A 20,528-nucleotide genomic window follows, 5' to 3' on the forward strand; every position below is an offset into this window, starting at 1 on the left:
GATAGCCTTTCAACTATTCCTGGTAGGGCATAGTTTCTAGTCCATTTACTTCCCTGGCTTACCCTGTTAAAATGTAGAACTTGTTTGAAAACAAGCCCTTAGAGGCAGCCTAATGAAGTCAGAAAACAACGGGATGATTATCTCCTTAATTCTGAATACTGTGCCATTAATGCTGCCAGGGAGGGCCACCCATATCAAATGGTTGGCTGCAATCTTAAATCTTTTTAACAAGAGCTGCTATTGATCCAGGTCTCCCATTCTATAAACATGCAACTTTCCCCCCTGACTCTAGGAAGCTGCATTCAGTAGAGTTTAATTGTATATTTATTCATGTTGATTGCCTTCAACTTTTTGCAGTCTTTTCTATCCTGGTTTCTGACATCCAGTTGGTTAGCTTCCCTCCTAACAATGGGACAGACACAAATTCGATCTGCTGTTGCTGATCAAAGACCACGCTTCTCAAACTAGGATACCATGACATTTGGAAAGGGCTACTCAAACATTTTATTTGGTGATAATTTAAAATATTTTTATCTAAAACAAACATGTAAAAATACAAACTGAAGGTACCTTTATGCAAAAGCAAGACTTCAAAGACATTTTGTCCTGGCTGTGCTTCTATAGTCTCCCTAAACTCTGCCCACAACCCAACCTTTAATTCCTGTACCCTCAACCCTCTACACCCTTCAAAATAAAGTATAAACTTTCCTCTTCCTTAATAGTTCCTTGATGGAAAAGTCAGAATAGCACTGGCAAGGCAGTGAATTGCACAATGTCAACAGTTAACCTGCAACACATTCACCTATCTTATAATCAAGCCCATGCTTTTCCCCATAAAAATCCTAAGATACCTAATGAAACGTGTTTAAAATTCTGATATCCCCTAACAACGTTACTCAAACTCTCTCTTCAATAAGCAATTGATTTAAAAATGAAATGAGGTTCATGTAGGAAAGGCTTGTTCTTGAGAAACGCACGCTGACTTAACCACGCTTCTTTCCCAGGTAACCACAAACTACCCCTTCTTCTTCTCTACATTTATTCCATTAGACGATTATTCCATATCTGCTGTTTAAAAGGCACTGAACTACGGTCTACAACATAAAACATGGAGTAAGACAGAATCTTCTCTTCTAGGAGGAAGAAAGATGACACATAGCTACAATACAAATAACTACAACACTAGGTAAAAATGCCTAAGGAAGTTCCAGAAACAGGGAAGCACTGGCCTGCAGAAGGAAGAGTGTATGTAGAACAGAGTACGTGTGAAGGGGCATAACAAAGATAAGCCAGGAGGCTGAGGCAGGAGACTCGCTGGAACCCAGGAGGCTGAGGCTGCAGTGAGCTAAGATCGTGCCACAGCACTCCAGCCACCTGGGAGACGGAGCAAGACTCCGTCTTACAAAAGAACAAAACAAAACAAAAACAAAGATAAGACTGGGGTACATGGTAGAGAGCCACAACCGTATGTAACCTGAGAAAACTCAAATTTTGCTAGGAAATCACCTGAAAGCTTTCTGGGTCACATTTAGAAAAATCTATCATTCTCTATTTCAGAAAATTTACATTTTTAATTTCTGAAAAGTATCTGTCTTTTCAGTCTTTTTTGCCTCTCTCCTGTCTTGCAAGATTATCAACAGAAGTATACAAATCAGAAATTATTATGCACTTATAATTGACAGTTTACAGAGGTTTAAGGTTTATACAGCATTTTCAAGCAGATTGCCTCTCCAAGACTTTTTTAAGTGTCCCAAGATATAATGAAATTGGGCCTGGACACTCAAACTCAATTTCAAGTACCACATATTCAGTCACCACCCTCAGCCTAGGCATCCTTCACTTTTACCTTTTTTTTTGTTTTTAAACTTTTTCAATAAAAAAATTATCATCCTTCAAATTTTCTAAGCTTGGAAAAAATGAAAATCACAAGTGAATGACAGTGTTGACTTTACAATTGAAAACTTCAGTGCACAAAAATATTAAATGGATGATCTCTGCAAAAACCTTTGCCAGAAATCATAAACAGCAACTACCATTAACTTTTAGTTTAGAATAAATCTGTAAAACCAAAAGAACAGACTAGACAATTCACAAGAAAGTGACAAATCTCTGGGAAAAACACTCAATGCGTATCAATAAGCTCCCCAAAAAGGCTCATTAAAAATAAAGATCACAGTTGTCAATTAAGAAATAAAGATGAAAAAATACAGTACATCCTTATTATTCATGGATTCCACATATGCAAATGCGTCTACTCACTAAAACCTATTTATAGCCCGAAGACCAATCCTCATGGTCATTTGTACACAAGTGTAGAGGACTGAACTTTTTCCTTTTATTATTATGGAACGCTTCATGAATCCGTGTGTCATCCTTGCACAGGGGCCATACTAATCTTCTCTGTACCACTCCAATTTTAGTATATGAGCCACTGAAGTGAGCACACACCAAAATATTTGAATCACTCCATATACAAAGTTTGGCTGAAGCCAAACCACCAGCCTACACCCTTTGTTCTAGCCCTTATGCTATAAACAAATGTCCTTTTTGTGGCCAGTTTTTAGGGCAATTTTTTTTTCCATTTTTGTGGGTTTGCTGGCGATTTTACTGTTTAAAATGAGCCCAAAACATCATGCCTTAGTGCTGCCTAATGTTCTTAATCACAACAAGGCCATGATGTGCCTTAGGGAGAAGAGATGCATTGGATAAACTTCATTCAGGCATGAGATATAGTGCTCTTGGCCATGAGGTCAATGTTAATGAATCAACAATGTATATTAAACAAGGTGTCTTTAAACAGAAACACATGTAAAACAAAGCTATGTATTGATTGGTTGACATTGTTACAACCAGAGGCTCACAGGAATCTAACTGTATTGTTCCCCTAGGAGCAATGACTCAGTATTCACCAATTATGTCCATAGTGACTTTTTAGAACATAACTGCCACAAATAACAGTGGGATATCCTCAATTATCCTCTATTTCCCCTATTTCCTACGGTGAGCAGTTTGCTATCTCTGGATATCCTACTTACCTAACAGAACAGCTCCAGATCATTGGTCTAGCCTTCCTTGCTATGCTATTCCTTCATGCCCTTCTAAGATTTTCCTCTAGACTTTTCAAAGGTGCCTGCTCATTCTACACTGGCCTTCTCCACCAACTCTCACAGCATCTGACTAATCCTCTTTCTCTACCTACTCTCACAGGATCTGACTAATCCTCTCTCCACTCCTGGGTTCCTTGACATTCCTACCATTGTTTGTATAGGGTTGTTTTGTTTTGTTTTGTTTTGAGAGACAGAGAGAGTGTCTCACTCTGTCACCCAGGTTGGAATGTGGTGGCACAATCATAGCTCACTGTAGCTTCAACAACCCAGGCTCAAGCTCACTGTAGCTTCAACAACCCAGGCTCAAACAATCCTCCCACCTCAGCCTCCCTAGCTGGGACCACAGGCGTGTGCCACCATGCCCAGCTAATATTTTTGTACAGATGGTTTTGCTATGTTGCCCATGCTGGTCTCAAGCTTCTGGGCTCACGTGGTCCTCTCACCTCGTGAGAGGTGCTGGGATTATGAAGGTGTGAGCTGCCACACCTGGCTGTACAGGTCCTTTTACAAAACAGATTTCCTTATTTCTTGCGAGGGGCCTCAGTGACTTCTTGGGCTCCCTTCTCCTGTTCTTCCTCAACCAAGGATTACTACTTTTGTGATCTGTCTACTACATTACTATCTGTGGTCATGAGATCATATGTACACTTTTGACTAACAGTCTGGCTATTTTTCAATAGCCACCTACCAAAAATTCCCTGTCCTAAACTCCAGAATGATATGGACACTTTTCCCCATTGTCACTTAAAGTACCTTTAGAAACATGTGGTAGGATCCTGAAACTCCACATTCATTTTTGTTCTAATTTTTTAAACCTTTTATTATGAAAAACTTCAAATATATACAAAAGAGAATGCTATAATGAATACAATACACCCATCACTAAGCTTCCACAATGATCAATATTTTGCCAGTCCTTTTAATATATTCCCTCTTTCTCTGTTTTTGATGGAAATCTTAAAGCAAAACCAAAACAATGTATCTTTTCACTTATAAAAACATCAATGTGCATTTATAACTAAGGAATAAATTTGTTTTGTTTTTTGTGTTTTTTTACTTTTCAGACAGGGTCTTGCTCAGTTGCACAGGCTGGAGTGCAGTGGCACAATCTCACCTCACTACAGGCTCAATCTCTCAGGCTCATGTGATCCTCCCACCTTGGCTTCCCAAAGTGCTAGGACTGCAGGCATGAGCCACCACACTTGGCCAGAAATTTATTTTTAAACTTACTACCATGCCATTAATAAACCTAACAAAATTAACAATATCTTATCATCGAGAACTCAATCCATATTCAAATTTTTATCATCTCAAAGACATCTTGTTACAGTTAGTTTGTTCAAAAAGGAGACCAAACGAAGTCCCCATATTGCATGTCATTACTGACACCATAGTGGGACTAAGGCAAAGGAATGAGCCCTAAGTGAGTCTGTAACAAGGGAGAAAGAAGCTCATTCAACTAAAAGAATTAAATTGGAGGCCTGGTCCACGAAAGTGAAAAAATAAACAAAGAAAACTTAAACCATTCAGGAACATCATGAAGCAGGGCAAGAGCCAGAGAGAAAGCACCGAAGCGGGTAGGACTTTAATTTGAGTAAGGAGAGTAATTGGATAAATGACAGAATTATCTTAATGGAACAAGGACTTCAGCTTTTAACATTTCACTTTGGATAAATGAAGTAATGAAAAATAGCTATTAAAAAGGAAACTCTTATGGTCATTGTATCTAATTTAATTCTCCAAATTTTAGTTTCATAAGCACCTTTGTACATCATAGCACTCTAATAATTATAAGTTTGTCCAGGTGCAGTGGCTCATGCCTGTAATCCTAGCACTTTGGGAGGCCAAGGCAGGTGGATCACCTGAGGTCAGAAGTTCAAGACCAGCCAGGCCAACATAGTGAAACCTCGTCTCTACTGAAAATACAAAAATTAGCTGGGCATGGTGGTACGTGCCTGCAGTCCCAGCTACCTGGAAGGCTGACACAGGAGAATCACTGGAACTCGGGAGGCAGAGTCTGCAGTGAGCTGAGATGGAGCCACTGGACTCCAGCGTGGGCAATAGAGTGAGACTCTATCTTAAAAAAAAAAAAAAAGAAGAAGAAGAAGAAAAAAAAATTCTAAGTTTAAAATGATCATGGCTAACTCCATGAGACTCAGAACTGGATCTGGTTGAATCCAGAGACTAAGAATCACCACATACTGAGAGGAGAGCACAACTCAGAAACCAAGGTTCCCAAAGTCTTCCCTGGGAATTACTAAACTCACACTGAACTCCTGTCTGTCTCAGATATAGACACACACAGAGAAGTGTTTTATATAAGCAATGCATGTTCATTAATTAAAAAAAAGAAAAGAAAATTAACCAAGATAAATTCTAATACTTCTCAGTTTTTGAGGTTTATTATCAGAAGTAGCTCAAAAACTTCTCTTTAAAATAAAATTTTGGAAAATGCTTCTGTATTCAGTTACAATTCTTTGGGGATTTTCTCCCCAAAGTAAAGCCAATACAGACTCTAGAGAAGGAAGAAATAAGAACTACAACTTAGTACCCCTCCAACAACTTGCAGTAATATTTTATAGTATGATTAAAAAGTCATCTTAAGTATAACTCTGAAAATGTTTAATGATTATTTTAAATGTGAGCACTGATGTTTGTCTCCACAAGTTAATGATGTTATTATAACATCATTAAGGTTAAAAGTTGTTTGTTTTATTTAAATAGAAGGAGTTGTCAGCATCTTTATCACTACTAAAGGTAGTTTTAGCATTTCAAAGGGATTTTTTCCTAATTGTATTTTGAGAAACACATTTTTAAAAACACTTATGTACTGGGAACTCACAGATCTTGTAAATTTGAGTCTTTCATATTTCAGTACAAGTCTGGACACATCAAATCTGAAGGAATTTCTTAAAGCTTAGTAAACCAGCCTCTGTGATTTAGTTTCTAGCCAAATAGGAGTCTTAGCTTTTACAGTTATTTCAGCAAACTTTCAGTCACTCCAAGAAGAGCGAGAAACTCAGCTAAGATTTGACACTGAAACATTCTAGAAAAAGGGTAAACCCCATCATATACAAACTGCAGTTATTTTACCTAATTGGTATCTGAATCCTTATTTGTTTCACTGATTTGATTCATTTAATTTAGCAGTATGGTGACTATGCCATATACATAAGCAGACTGAGCAGAAGACTTTATCAACATAAAGCTGACATTGTACACTTTGCACATTTAAGTCATGTGCCATCATGTACATAGTGTGGAAGGTAGGGGAGGCAGCTGCTCCCACTGTCTTCCCAATAGTGGTAATGGCTCCATAGAGTCATCGTACCACCTTTGACTATGGACACCTTTGACATCAGACTGCCATCCTGCTTTGAAGGATGTGGTATGAGACTAAGAAATGGCTTTCTCAGGGATTAGTTACTTGCCAGCTCATTTCACTAGCACTTATTACTATCTAGGGGTTCTACTGTCTTACTACTTACTAGTTATTCTCAAAATGTGGTCCCCAGAACAGCAGCAGAAACATTACCTGGTATAACGGTTAATTTCACATGCCAACTTGCCTGGACTAAGGCATGCCCAGGTAGCTGGTAAAACATTATTTTTGGTGTATCCAGAAGAAATCAGCATTTGAATTAGTAGACTTCACTAACCCTCTTCCCGTATGCCCTGAGAATACTTGCCCACGTGCTTGCAGCTGCAGTGTTTACCCCAAGATAACCTTGCCATAAAATATCTTTTTTTAAAAATCATTTTCACATTTTTCTAGTATATCGACTTTGGAGACAAAAGATATCACCCTATTTATAGGATTCTGTTTTTAGTAGTGGCATTCCATTTACAAAATATAGTAATTCTCGACTGCTAAAAATGCCAAATCCTAGCAAACACAGCATTCCTCTAAGTGATGTTAACACCATTCTCTAACAGTTGTTGATGGAAGATCCATTTGATGAATTGAATTTTTCTAAATAGAAGATTCTGATAATTCAGATCATTCTGATGTTAGTTCTATACAGAAATAATATTTTCTGGCCAGGTATGATGGCTCACGCCTGTAATACCAGGACTTTGGGAGGCTGAGGCAGGCAGATCACACAGTCAAGAGATCAAGACCATCATGCCAACATGGTGAAACCCCATCTCTACTAAAAATACAAAATTAGCTGGGCAGGGTGGCTCATGCCTATAGTCCCGGCTACTCTGGAGGCTGAGACAGGAGAATCACTTGAACCCAGGAGGTGGAGGTTGCAGTGAGCTGAGATCATGCCACTGTACTCCAGCCTGGCAACAGAGCGAGATACCATTTCAAAAAAAAAAAAAAAAAAAAGGATATTTTATGTTCACATTGAAAATCAGATATGCTTCAGCCTCCAAGAACGTGTTTATGTAAAATTAAATGAGTGCTGGCCACAAGCTGCACTTTTTTCTCTAAGTGGGAAAGGGTTAACAAGACCACCAATGTGGATGCCCATCAGTGTGGATGGGTATTATCCAATCACTGAGGGCCAGAATAGAACAAAAAGGGAGAGGAAAGGCAAATACATGCTCTCTGCTTGAGCTAGAATTTCCATCTTTTCCTGCCCTCAGACATCAGTGCACTTGGTTCTCAGATCTTCAGGTTCAGACAGAGACAGAAACTTACACCAGGTGCTCCCAGGTTCACAGCCCGCAGACTCAGACTGAATTACACCCAAGGCCATCTTGCAGACGGGAGATCTTGAGGCTTCTTGGGGCACATCTGGGACTTCCTGGCCTTCATAAACATATGAGCCAATTCCTATAATGAATCTGCTTTCTAATATATCTATTCTGTGTCTCTGGAGAACCCTAATACAGCAGGCAACATGTCAAAAATATAAATTTGTAGGCCAGTCCCAGACCTCCTGAATCAGAAAGTCTGGGGTTGGGGCTCAGCTACCTGTGTTTTAACATAATCCTCCAGGGGACCCAAATGCACACTAAAGTTTGAGAACCACTGCTATAAATTATATTTTTTAAATGATCATTCAGATTGCCATTATATTAGGGTTTAATTTCCATTAAACCTACTAAGTACAGTTTATTTTATAATATTTCTAAGTACTGATTTTATAACATTCCTATAAAAGTAAATTCGCATAGAAGAAGCTCTGAATTTACCAAAAGTGCAGAAGAGGATGACTAATAAGAAATTTAACAATTGGCTTCTCATACTTGGTTTCTGGAATAAAATGCTTACAACAGTTTTTAAGGAAACACTTCATTACATTACTCACATTTACTCCATCCTGTGTTACGCAGGTTCTCAGCATTTAAGGTGACTTCCGGTAACTTCCTAAAATGAACCAGAACTACAGGGTGCTGAAGATCAAGGACTCTGATGAAGCTGAAGACTCAGCTTCATCACTTTCCACCTGGGTGCTCTTAGAAAACTCAGCCACTTCAGGCCTCAGTTTCCCCAAGTGTACAATTAAAAATTAAGTATATCCTTCAACATAGGGAGAAAAATCAAAAGTGTGTAAAGCCGATTGCATGGCACAAAATAGCAATGCTCCACAGTAATTTTATCATTATTAGCTAAAAGAATTATTTCATTTTAAATACTCCTGAACATACTTAAGTCCTGAGAAGGAAGAGGTTGTAAACATCTGAATTGCTTTTCATAGCAACCACATGATAAATGATTTTTTTAAATAAAGGTGACAAAACTACAACTGCATTCAGGACAGGTCTTGCTCTATTACCCAGGCTGGAGTGCAGTGACACAATCTTGGCTCACTGTAGCCTGAACCTCCTAGGCTCAAGCAATCCTGCCACCTCAGTTTCCCAAGTAGCTAAGACTACAGGCTTGTGCCAACAGGCATGTACCAACAGGCCTGGATAATTTTCTAATTTTTTTGTAGAGATGGGGTCTTGCTATGTTGCCTAGGCTAATCTCAAACTCCTGGGCTCAAGCTATCCTCTTGCCTTGGCTTCCCAAAGTGCTGGCATCACAAGTGTGAGCCACTGCAACCAGCCACAATCACATTCATTTCTAACAAAGGATCTCATGGTAGAAAAATAGCTCATTCTGCAAATAAAAGCAGTGTATGCAATATCTAACCACAAATACCCAGATCAAGAGAAAACATTTCAAAATATTTTCTTTAAAGATCCCTAAACTGTCATAGGGAAAAAGGCCAAGGCGTAGTACAGACTTGAGCAGATTAGTCAAGAATGTGATTTGATGAATTAAAGAAATTACATTTTGGCAGGGTTGAAGCAGAAGGCAGGCAAAATTCCAAGTTTCTTCTGGTTCATTCAAATGAGCAGTTCCCTTCCTTTTTGCAGCTAATAACGTAATATTAAAACGTATTATATTTAAAAGGTCAAAAAGCCAATGTGAAAAAAAAAAAGTCAAATAAGAATCTTTTAGATATGTGCCAGGTTGACAAGAACACCGTTATCAAACACTGTTTAACAACCGCTGAGGAGATGAGGGTGTGGGGCCTTCATAAAAATCCGGAGTTTGAGTCTCAGCTTGGCCAATCACCAGCTAACTGACCTTAGTTAGGCAAGTCCCTGAGCTTCCTAATTGGTCTTCTTGCTTCTACCTTTGTCTTCTTCCTGTTCATTCTCCCACAGTAATCACACAAGCAGGCCAGACCCCCCCTTTCTACCTAAGGGTCTTTGCATATGCTGTTTCCACTTTTCCCTCTCATAGCACCCACCGCCAATCTTCGCAGAGACAACTCGTTCAGTCCTTCAGGTCTTACATCACTTCTCAAGAATACCGTTCTTGCCTAGGCTACATTAGATCCTCCTGTTAAATGCTCCCTTTATTTTTGTTTTTTTTGAGACAGGGTCTCACACACCCAGGCTGGATGGAGTGCAATGGCACAATCACAGCTTGTTGCAGCTTTGACCTTCTGAGCCCAAGTGATCCTCCCACCTCAGCCTCTTAGATAGCTGGGACCACAGATGCACATCACCACACCCAGCTAATTTTTGATTTTTTTTGTAGAAACAAGGTCTTGCTATGTTGCCCAGGGTAGTCTCCAACTCCTGGGATCACGCCATCCTCCTGCCTTGGCCTATCAAAGTGCTGGGATTACAGGCGTGAGACACTGCACCTTGCCCTTTATTTTTGTAACTCTTACCACCATCATAATAACACTGATCATGTCTTTTACTATCATCAGTCTGCCCCACTAAACTGCAAGCTGTGTGGAAGCAAGAACCATGTCTGTTCACTGCTGTATTTCTAGCACCAAGTGGAGCGTTTGGAGCACAGATGAGAGTAACCATTATAAAGGGTCCTTGGCATTGTCTCAGCCATCCAGAGTTACCAGCTAACTTCATAGAGTTAAGAGGTAAACACTTTCAGATCAGTTGGGTTCACAGATGTGCAATCTTGCCAGATGAAAAGCAAATTCAACATCTTTCTGGTTTCCAAAAGCAGAATCAAGAACAATCTGAAAAACTGTGGACCCTCTGAATTTAAATGGACAGCTAACTTCAGATTCAAAATTGGAAATCATACCTATAAAACCAAACTGGTAGACTGAATCTGGTATGAAATACCATGATGGGTAACAGCTATACCTCCCGTCTACTCAATCTGGATAAAAAGAGGGAAACAGGCAAATGTGCCTGTTTTCTGCTTGCCCTCATTCTTCTCTTTATCTTTCCACCTTTATTATAACTGGGAAAAGCCCCAGGCAACAGAGGGGGAGAACTGCCTGAGCTTAGGGCAATCTGGTTACACTGAGCGACATATGTTGTACTAACCATGAATTGCCGCGCCAGCTCACATCAGGTTCCTTATTCATTCCCATCAATTTTCCATCCTGGCTTTCCAACCTCACCCATTTCTTTTTCAGCTTTCCTTTCCTTTCTACCGCTCAATTTCTCTCAAGATGTGAGGCACAAAGATACAGCAGAAATAGGGATGGATTTAAAGACTCCTGGAGCCTTTTCTTGGAAAAACTGCTAAAACATATCACAGGAAATTATTCTGGAGTCTGGGAAAAGAAGAGTTTAATAAAGTAAAAAGACAGCTCAGAGAAAGGATGGAAAAAGAAATAGGATAACATAAAATTGTTAGGGAGAAAAAACTCCTGGGCCTTACAATCAACCTTGTAACTCCCACACTGCCGAACATACACAGTGAAGAGCTTGTGTATCTTCTTAGGCTGCTGGCCACTGCCTTATACATGAGGAAATTTAACTGAACAAAGGAGACCAAGTCAGTTTCTGACAATGGTGTGATGTTTTTGTTTTATTAGAGACAGGGTGTTCCCTCTGTTGCTGAGGCTGGAGTGCAGTGGCATGATGATAGCTCACTATGGCCTCAAACTCCTGACCTCAAGCAATCCTTCCACCTCAGCCTCCCAAACTGCTGGGATTACAGGTGTGAGCCATGCCACCTGGCCCTGATAGTGGTGTTTTGATAAGATACCTTACCTGTCCTTGTTGCTTATCCCAAAGAAATATGTTGTTCAAGATCTACAGTCAGGCTTCATGTATGGATGTGGGGTGAAATGAGTGGCTAGGCATCATGATATTGAATAGTAAGAGGGTTTTTTTGGTAATAAACAACCTAACCAGCTTTCATAAAATCCAGTTAAGATTGAAGCATCTCTTTAGAATTACCAATATCCAAAACAATACTTAAAATTACAACCTCACTGGGGAACCTACCACAGATTGTCTGCTTATTTATCCCAACTGCAATGTGGTGATTGCTTGCAAACAGGTACTCATGATTCTGAATAATTATCCTGCATCCAACTCAGTGGTGTTGAGACTGCTGACATTCCACACCAGAAAGCAAGTCCTTGCTTTGAAAGATGTCAGTTATGTGAAGAGAAAGGACCAAAACCCACCCCAGTGTTAATTCTCCTTTGTATATTTCCCTAGAGAACTTTCTGACCACCACCCCCTCAACCCAGGACTGTGTGTGTGTGCCATCCCCCAACCTCCATTAAGGTTCATTTTACCCTCTGGAAGCTAAGAGGAGATGAAAGCAGCCCCAGGAAGAACCAGGCTTGTTTCCTCCACACAGACAATAGCTGCCACCTGCATGAAGATTTACTCCCCCGCTTCCTAGCTCCTATATCATACAGTCACAGCCACTAGTGCCCCAGAGAACGACTAGGAGAAAGAACAAAGGCACCAGGTGTCTCAGGCAGAGGGAGGAAAAGGTGGCTTCTCTTTCACACCCCCACAATACAGCTATGGTCAGTGGAAGCCAGGTTGCTCCCCATCTCAGGCTGTGTTGAGACAGCTGTTGGAACCAGAATAGAAAAAGGAAGGAAAAAACAGCACTCCCTAAGGAAGGCTAGTTTTTATTATGAAGGAAGGAAAGCTGCTAAACATGAACGGGAGCCTGTCTTGAAGCACTGCGGAGCTTTCATCTACCAGTTTAGTTCTATCCTGCCATGAACGACTCCTTGTCACTAGCAAGCTGGAGAGCCTGCATATGAAAGAAGCCAGCCATAGGAGGAGGCCATTGTTTACTCTTTTCCCACAGGGCAAAGTCGGTGACAGGGGTCTTCAGCTGGCACCTGACACGCAGTCACATCCACTATAGGAAGTCAACAGGGAAACCTTAAACAGGAAGGTTCTAGGAGGGGGTCTTCTCTATTCTCTCTGAAAGGTTTGAGAACAAGAGGCCTGGGAGTACTGTCAAAGTAAGAGTGAGGAAGAAATAAAATCAGAGAAGAAAAGGTGAAGAGCTGAAAATTCACACAGATTTCCTTGCCCTCTGTTTTTCTGCAGAAGAAGTAGGGAAAAAAAAGAAAAGAAACTTTAGATGTAATTATTGGCGGAATTATAATGAAAAAGGTAACTTTATGTGACCATATCTATAATTTCATGCAATGACTGTTCTTTGATTAGATCATAAAATTTCTGTCATTTATATATTTGCATTTGCTGTTCCCCTCTGTTTTATTTTTTAAAAATAGAGATAGGATTTCACTACGTTGCCCAGGCTGGTCTTGAACTCCTGGGCTCAAGCAATCCTCCTATCTCAGCCTCCCAAAGTGCTGGGATTACAGGTGTGAGCCACCATGCCTAGGCTCTATTTTATTTTTATTACAAAAACATAACATGGTCATTATAAAACTTTTAAAATCTCGACTAAAAAAATTTGGTAAATTTGTAAGGGGTATTTGTTTATAAAAATTTCCTATATTACACTTACTAGAATTTCTTCACAGAAGTCACAAATATCTGTTTGTGCAAATAAATGCTTATCTGTTTACATTCTTTTCATTAACATTCTTGAGAATTATCCCTGCTATTTAGTGTTGAAGTCATCCCAGAAAGCATATGGGGGCATCTGTACATGCTGCTGAGGATTTGAAGTACCAAGTTTACCTATAGCAATAAAAAGCTCAGAAACCTTCCAATTATCTCACTGACAAACCTTTAAAAAGCCCTCCTGAATTAATAATTAAAGTAACACCAAGAAAAAGCTGGGACCCTTCCCTGAAGGATCTTTTGCTGGCTGCCTGAAGTGAGAAAAACCTTTTATAACCACTTTTACTGACGGTGTGCAAAGTGGTTTAGAATGACTGCTGATATGAAGGTATAAGAATTATCTCAATTACTTTCCCTTATTTATCCATAATATTCTTTTCTCAAGATATTTTCATAAGGAATTTTTTAAGTACTCATGTAATAAAAGGATTTGGCCAAACCATAAAATACATGAGAAATAGTTTTCTTAACTATAGAAAACCATATGCTATCATGGTTATGAGGGAAGATTATGGATTTCATGGTATAGAGAACTTAAACAGATGTTTATCAATACTTCCTGCAGTCCTAAGAAAAAAAACAAAAGTTAAATGATCTCAAGCTTTCTAAATTACATGATGAAAGACTGCCATAATGAGAAATAAAGTTTAACATCAGTATCTTTCAGCCTAAAACTTACCATTTTTTGTCCACCACCTTCCTCTTCCACAGCATGGGCCAGTCCACTACAGAAATGTAAAAGCTACAAGGTCTTTTACTATTTTGTGGAGTCATAGATCAAGCAGTCATATAGACACAAGCATGCTTATATCATACAGGAAGAGAATTATCACTAGCCCTATCTTTGAAACTATATGAAAGACAATTTAATAGAAAGTAATTAATTAGGAAGGGAATATGCCCACAACTGAGGCCTATCTCAGATGCAACATGGCCAGCAGTTTATTTTAATCCATCTCCCTGTAACCATCTTTAAGACACTTCCTGTTTTTAACCCATACAGTCTCACTGCTTGCACACATTCTGTGCCAAATCTTAATACTCAAACTTGTTTTCATTCCTGCATAGGCTTTAGATTTATACACTGTTTCAGGGTAAAATATTTCTGAAAACAAAAAAGGCAATTTGGCTCTTCAAACTTACCCAGGGCTTTCCAAGACAGATCTGTGAATTCAAGTACTTCTTCATTGACAAAATGTTACTGTAAATTTTCTTGTTAATTGAACCCAAGACACTGTCAGCCTGACATTAGAGGGGCTCAGAAAACTTAGCCAGCAACCTTTTGTACTGAGAAAAACACAGATTATCAAATGAGCAGCCAGCATGTCTAAGGGACTCTCGTGGTGCAATTTGAGAAGGCTGAAAAAGAACACCAAGAGAGGGAGCTGCTAATTAATTCTCCTCTGCATTAGCCCCAAATGTTTCAGACAACAACTGATCTGGGAACACGGTTTTGACATTGTTGAGATAATGACCTGATTTGTTCCCAAAATGCTGGGAGAGCTGCTGCAACTCTATCTGGTGAGAACCATTTGTACTCTTTTCTTCCCAAAGCCAGAGTAGGCTCATTTCCAAAGACAAGGAATACTTCCTGTCTTTTTTCCAAGCCTGACAGTCAAGGGGCATTAAAGCCTTATCAACATAGCTATGAAGTATGGGCTACTTTAGATTGGCCCATACTTGCTTGCCAATATACAATTTCCTGACAGATACTATTAAAATACAGATGTTTCACAGTGTGTCCACAAACAGAAATAAGGACACAAGACTGCCTTGCATTACAGAATTTACCTGTCATGGGGAGTGAGGGCAGGAGAGGGAGTAGTGAAAATGGCTACATGAGAATAAACAGTTGAAAACCTACAACCTGATGAATCAGAGTTCTATGGTAGACAGGTGGGAGAGGTAAGGTGAAAACTGCCACAAGCAAATGAGACTGCAGCAACATATGTAAGGAGACTGTTTCAGGTCCACCCACCTCCAGCTATCACCCTCTCTCACCGACTTTTCCCATGAGCTTGAAAGGTTCACAGACACCAGGGTTTCTGAGCACAACTGGTATTTGAGGCTGGATAATTTTCTGTTGTTAGGGGTTGTCCTGGACACCGCAGGGTGTTTGGCAGCATCTCTGGCCTTTATTCACTAGATGACAGTAGCACCTACCCTCTCTGGTTCCGTTGTAACATTCAGAAATTTCTTCGGATATTACCAAATGTCCCCTGGGAACACTGCCCTAGATTGGGAAGTACAGATGTATGCTTGGCCACCATGCATGGAAGGTGTATTCTGCACTCTAAACAAGTGCACCCAGCTAAGGTGGCATGTAAGAGCTAAAGTCCCATGCATGGTCCACTCACCAAGTCAGGGACTGTGTCCATCCAGAAGGGCACACAGTTTTTAATGTCCTCAAAGGCTCTGTACTGGCCAAGCACTGAGGCTCATGCCTATTATCCCAGCACTTTGGCAGGCCGAGGTGGGCAGATCACTTGAGGTTAGGAGTTCGAGACCAGCCTGGCCAACAGGGCAATCCCGTCTCTACTAAAAATACAAAAAAATTAGCCAAGCATGGTGGCACACTCCTATAATCCCAGCTACTTGGGAGGCTGAGGCAGAAGAATCGCCTGAACTCAGGAGGCGGAGGTTGCAGTGAGCCAAGATCACACCATTGCACTCCAACCTGGGAGTAAGAGTAAGACAGAGTAAGACTCCACCTCAGGGTGGGGTGGGCGGCGGGGGAAATAAAGGGGTCTCTGTACTGGCCAACGGAAGTACTGCATATCCATATGTTGTCACTCTGTCATGAAGCCCCCGAAACTTCTTGCTGCTAAGCCCAGCAGAAATGACTCACTTCTCACGGCTCTGCAGGCGCTAATGTTGGTAACCACTGCCTTCTTGGAATGCACCTTTGAAGGTTTCCTCTATCCTTTCTGTCCATTCCTCCTCAGTCTCCTTTGCTGGCTGCTCTTCAGAGTTCTGCACTAAGCCCTCTTCTGTTCCCCCATCTCTAACTAGGTAATCTTACTACCTCATCTGCTGCAGTTACCATCCACATGGGAAAGACTCCCAGAACTTGAACTCTTTCTCTTTTCTGAACTTCCAAATGCAGGGTTCAGGCTCACATTTCCCCTTCAATGACCTGCAGACGCTTGAACTCAATCTGCCCATAAATGAGCTCATCATCCTCTCTCATGAATGTCCCAGGCTTCCTTTCACTGAGTAGCAGCCAGATAGTCCCAGAAGTCTGGGCACTGGGCTTGCTGCTTCCCCTCTCCCCATTTAATGAACTCACAGAGATTTTACTCCTAAACCACGAATGTCCATGTTTTTCCAGCCCCAAGGCCAGCTCAGCCTATAATTTCTCTCACTGGAGATTACTACAGGTGCCTCCATTCTCAGGCCATCCTCATATACCCAAGCTGGAGGGACCCTTCCAGCCAGCTTCACTCACCAACTTAAAACTTGTCAGTGATTTTCCACCACCCTTGAGATAAAGTTCAAAGTTTCCTAACAGTTTACCAGGCTCTTTATGACCTATCCTCCCAAACCACCCAATGATCACACACTAAACTCTCTTCAGTTCTAAACACAGAATGCTCCCCTTCCTCTCCTCTTCCCCAAATCTACCACTTCACCTGGCTAACTCCACCTCACCAACAGGTTTCAGCTCCAACTCTCTGACCTCCACCTCCCACTAATGTTCCCAGGATTACGTGCCCCTAACAGCCCGTACTTTCCCTATCAGGGCCCTTATTCTGCTTGTCTGGTGCCCCAACGGAGTATGCTACATCCCAGCTTTGCATCATCCACCAGCTTCGGCCTCACTTATTCCTCTACAAAGTGTTTGTTGGCCAGTCCATCCGTTAATTGCTAATATCAAATTTGTCACAGCTCATAAGCAACAGGGAAGATAAGAAGTACCAAGACTACAGAACGACCCTTTCTGCACCAGATGCTGTAGCGATGTTAAAATACATACATGACACAGAAGTAGCCCTCAAATATATTAAGGTGTGGAAATGACGTAAGAAGTTAACAAGAGCCAAGTGCAGTGGCTCATGCCTGTAATCCCAGCACTCTGGGAGGCTTGTTTGATTCCACGAGTTTGAGACCAGTCTGGACAACATGGCGAAACCCTGGCTCTACAAATAAAAAAATAAATTAATTAAAAATTAGCTGGGCATGATGGTGCACACCTGTGGTCTCAGCTACGCAGGAGGCACCTGAGCCTAGGAGGTAGAGGGTCCAGTGAGCCCTGATCATGCCACAGCACTCCAGCCTGGGAAACAAAAGCTTGTCTCAAAAAAAAATAGTAACAGAACATGAAATGTTATATTTATTAATCAAATTAATATAAGTAGCCTAAGAAAATAGGTAGGTAGGAAACAAAAACTTAAGAAATTACCAGGATTAAAGAAGTACGATATGGAGCCTCCTAACAGAGAAACCCTGGATTTTGAAGATGGTAAGGGTCAAAACAATAGGTATAGAAATTAACTAGAGAAATGTCAAGTCTTGTAATAACTACCTTTTAAAATCAGAGCTATGTTTTTTGAAGTGAAAACCTTGTAAATTGCTGCTAGTTTTCCATTTCCACAGACAGCACGATGTAGAACGGTCATTCTTTGGTGAAATGAGAACAAGTCATTGAGATCAGTGCCGACTTCCATAGAAGGAAAAACAAGCAGCAGTGTGTCTAAAGCTTGGGGGTTTTCAAACATCAATGGTCTCAAAATACACAGAAATATTCATAAATAGGTTGGGTGACGACTTATTACCTTTAAGGGCTTATTACCTTTTTTCATTTTTCCTCCCACTTTTATTAAGGTTATAATTAAAAAATAAAAATTGTATATATTCACAATGTACATGTTTTCATGTACATAGACTTTGTGAAATTAAATCAAGCTAATTAACATATCCATCACATTACACTTATTTGTGGTGAGAACATTTAGGAACTAATCTCTTAGCAATTGCCAAATATACACTATTAACTATAGTCACCACACTGTGCAACAGATCTCTAAGACATATTTTTCCTAACTAAAGCTTTCCCCCCCACCCTGAAATGGAGTTTCACTCTTGTTGCCCAGCCTGAGTGCAAGGTGCGATCTCGGCTCCCTGCAACCTCCACTTCCTGGGTTCAGGCAATTCTCCTGCCTCAGCCTCCTGAGTAGAGCTGGGATTACAGCTGCACCACCACACCCGGCTAATGTTTATAGTTTTAGTAGAGATGGGGTTTCATCACTTTGGTCAGGCTGGTGTTGAACTCCTGGCCTGAGGTGATCCACCTGCCCAGGTCTCCCCAAGTGCTGAGATTACAAGTGTGAGCCACCAAGCCCGGCCTAACTAACTGAAACTTTTTACCTTGAACCAACATCTTCCTAAGTACCCCTAATCTCCCAGACCCTGATAACCACCATTCCACTCTCTGCTTCTGCGAGAGAGTTTGACTTTCTTGGGTGCCACATGTAAGTGAGATAATGCAGTATTTTTCTTTCTGCGCCTGGCTATTTCATCTATGAATAGGTTCATCTATGTTCTTGCAAATGACAGGATTTCTTCTTTTGTAAGGCTTAATAGTATTCCACTGTACACATATACCACATTTTCTTTACCCATTCATCTATTGAAGAACACTTTCATTGTCTCTGTATCTTGACTATTGTAAATCATGCTGTGAGGAACACAGGAGTACAGATATCTCTTTGATTTCAATTCCTTTGGATATATACCCACAAGTAGGATTGGTGGATCATATGGAAGTTCTGTTTTTATTTTCTGTGGAATTTCCATACTCAAACTATTTTCCATATTGGTTGTACCAACATCATCAATGGTGTAAGACGGTACCTTTGTCTCACATTTTTCCAACACACTTGTTACTTTTCATCTTTGATAATACCCATTCCAGTAGGTATGAGGTAATATCTTGCTGTGGTTTTGTATTTTTTAGTAGAGACGAGGTTTTGCCACGTGGCTAGGCTGGTCTCGAATTCCTGATCTCAAGTCATCTGCCTTCCTCAGCCTCCCAAAGTGCTGGGATTACAGGCATGAGCCACTGCAACCAGCCGCTGACAGTGGTTTAACTTGCATTTCCCTGATTAATGATATTAAACACCTTTTGATATACCTGTTGGTCATCTGTATGTATTCTACTGAGAAATGTCTATTAAGGTCCTCTGTTCATTTTTTAATCAGATTGTTTTCTTGCTACTGAGTTGTATGGGCTCGTTGTATATCTTAGATGTTAACCCCTTATCAGATGTATGGCCTGGAAACATTTTATCCCATTCTGTAGGCTGCCTCTTCATTTTATTGATTGTTTACTTTTCTATGCACAATTTTTTTTAGTTTAACACAATCCCATTTGTCTATGTTTGCTTCTGTTGTACTTTTGAGGTCATATCCAAAACATCACTGCCCAGAACGTCAAAAAGCTTTTTCTCTGTGAGTTCTTCAAGTAGTTTTATACTTTTGGATCTTACTAAGTCTTTAGTCCATTTTGCAGTCAAATCCTTTACCCCTGAGTTATGCCCCCAATCTTTAGTCCATTTTGAATTGATTTTTGTATATGGTATGAGAAAGGGGTTTAATTTTTCTGTATGTGGATATCCAGTTTTTCCAATACCATTTATTGAAGAGACTCTCTTTGCCCCATTATGTGTGCTGGGCAACTTTGTCAAAGAGCCACCAACTGTAAATATGAATTATTTCTGGGCTCTCTATTCTGTTCCATTGGTCTATATGTCTGTTTCTACGCCATTACCATGCTATTTTCATATAGCTTTTCAGTATATTTTGAAATCAAGTCTTATGATGCCTCCAGTTTTGTTTTTTGGGGTTTTTTTTGGAGAGAGTTTCAACAAACCAAAATTTAATAGATGCAGCAAAAGCAGTACTAAAAGGAACTTTACAGCAATAAACTCCTACATCAAGGAAGAAGATCTCAGATAAACTTAACTTTACACCTTAATTTGAAAAAGAATAATAAACAGCCCAAAGTCAGCAGAAGGAAAAAATGGACATCACAGCAGAAGTAAATGGAGACTAGAACAACAATAGAAAAGATAAAACTGACAAACCTTTAGCCGAACTGAGAATAAAGACAGAAAATCCAAATAAATAAATTCAAAAATGAAAAAAAACAATACAACTATACAACTGATACCACAGAAAATCAAA

The 20,528-nt window shown here is 40.2% G+C and overlaps 1 protein-coding gene and 1 non-coding gene across 6 annotated transcripts in view; both read right to left on the bottom strand.

Moving 5' to 3' along the window:
- Nucleotides 1-20,528, bottom strand: part of KANK1 (KN motif and ankyrin repeat domains 1) — a 238,518-nt gene that overhangs the window by 184,114 nt on the left and 33,876 nt on the right. The window lies entirely within an intron of this gene.
- Nucleotides 2,338-2,444, bottom strand: LOC119473405. The gene has a single exon (XR_005202610.1). It is a non-coding gene; the product is annotated as a U6 spliceosomal RNA (small nuclear RNA).

This window comes from Cebus imitator, unplaced genomic scaffold (genome assembly GCF_001604975.1).
Source record: "Cebus imitator isolate Cc_AM_T3 unplaced genomic scaffold, Cebus_imitator-1.0 Scaffold155, whole genome shotgun sequence".
Taxonomy (NCBI): domain Eukaryota; kingdom Metazoa; phylum Chordata; class Mammalia; order Primates; family Cebidae; genus Cebus; species Cebus imitator.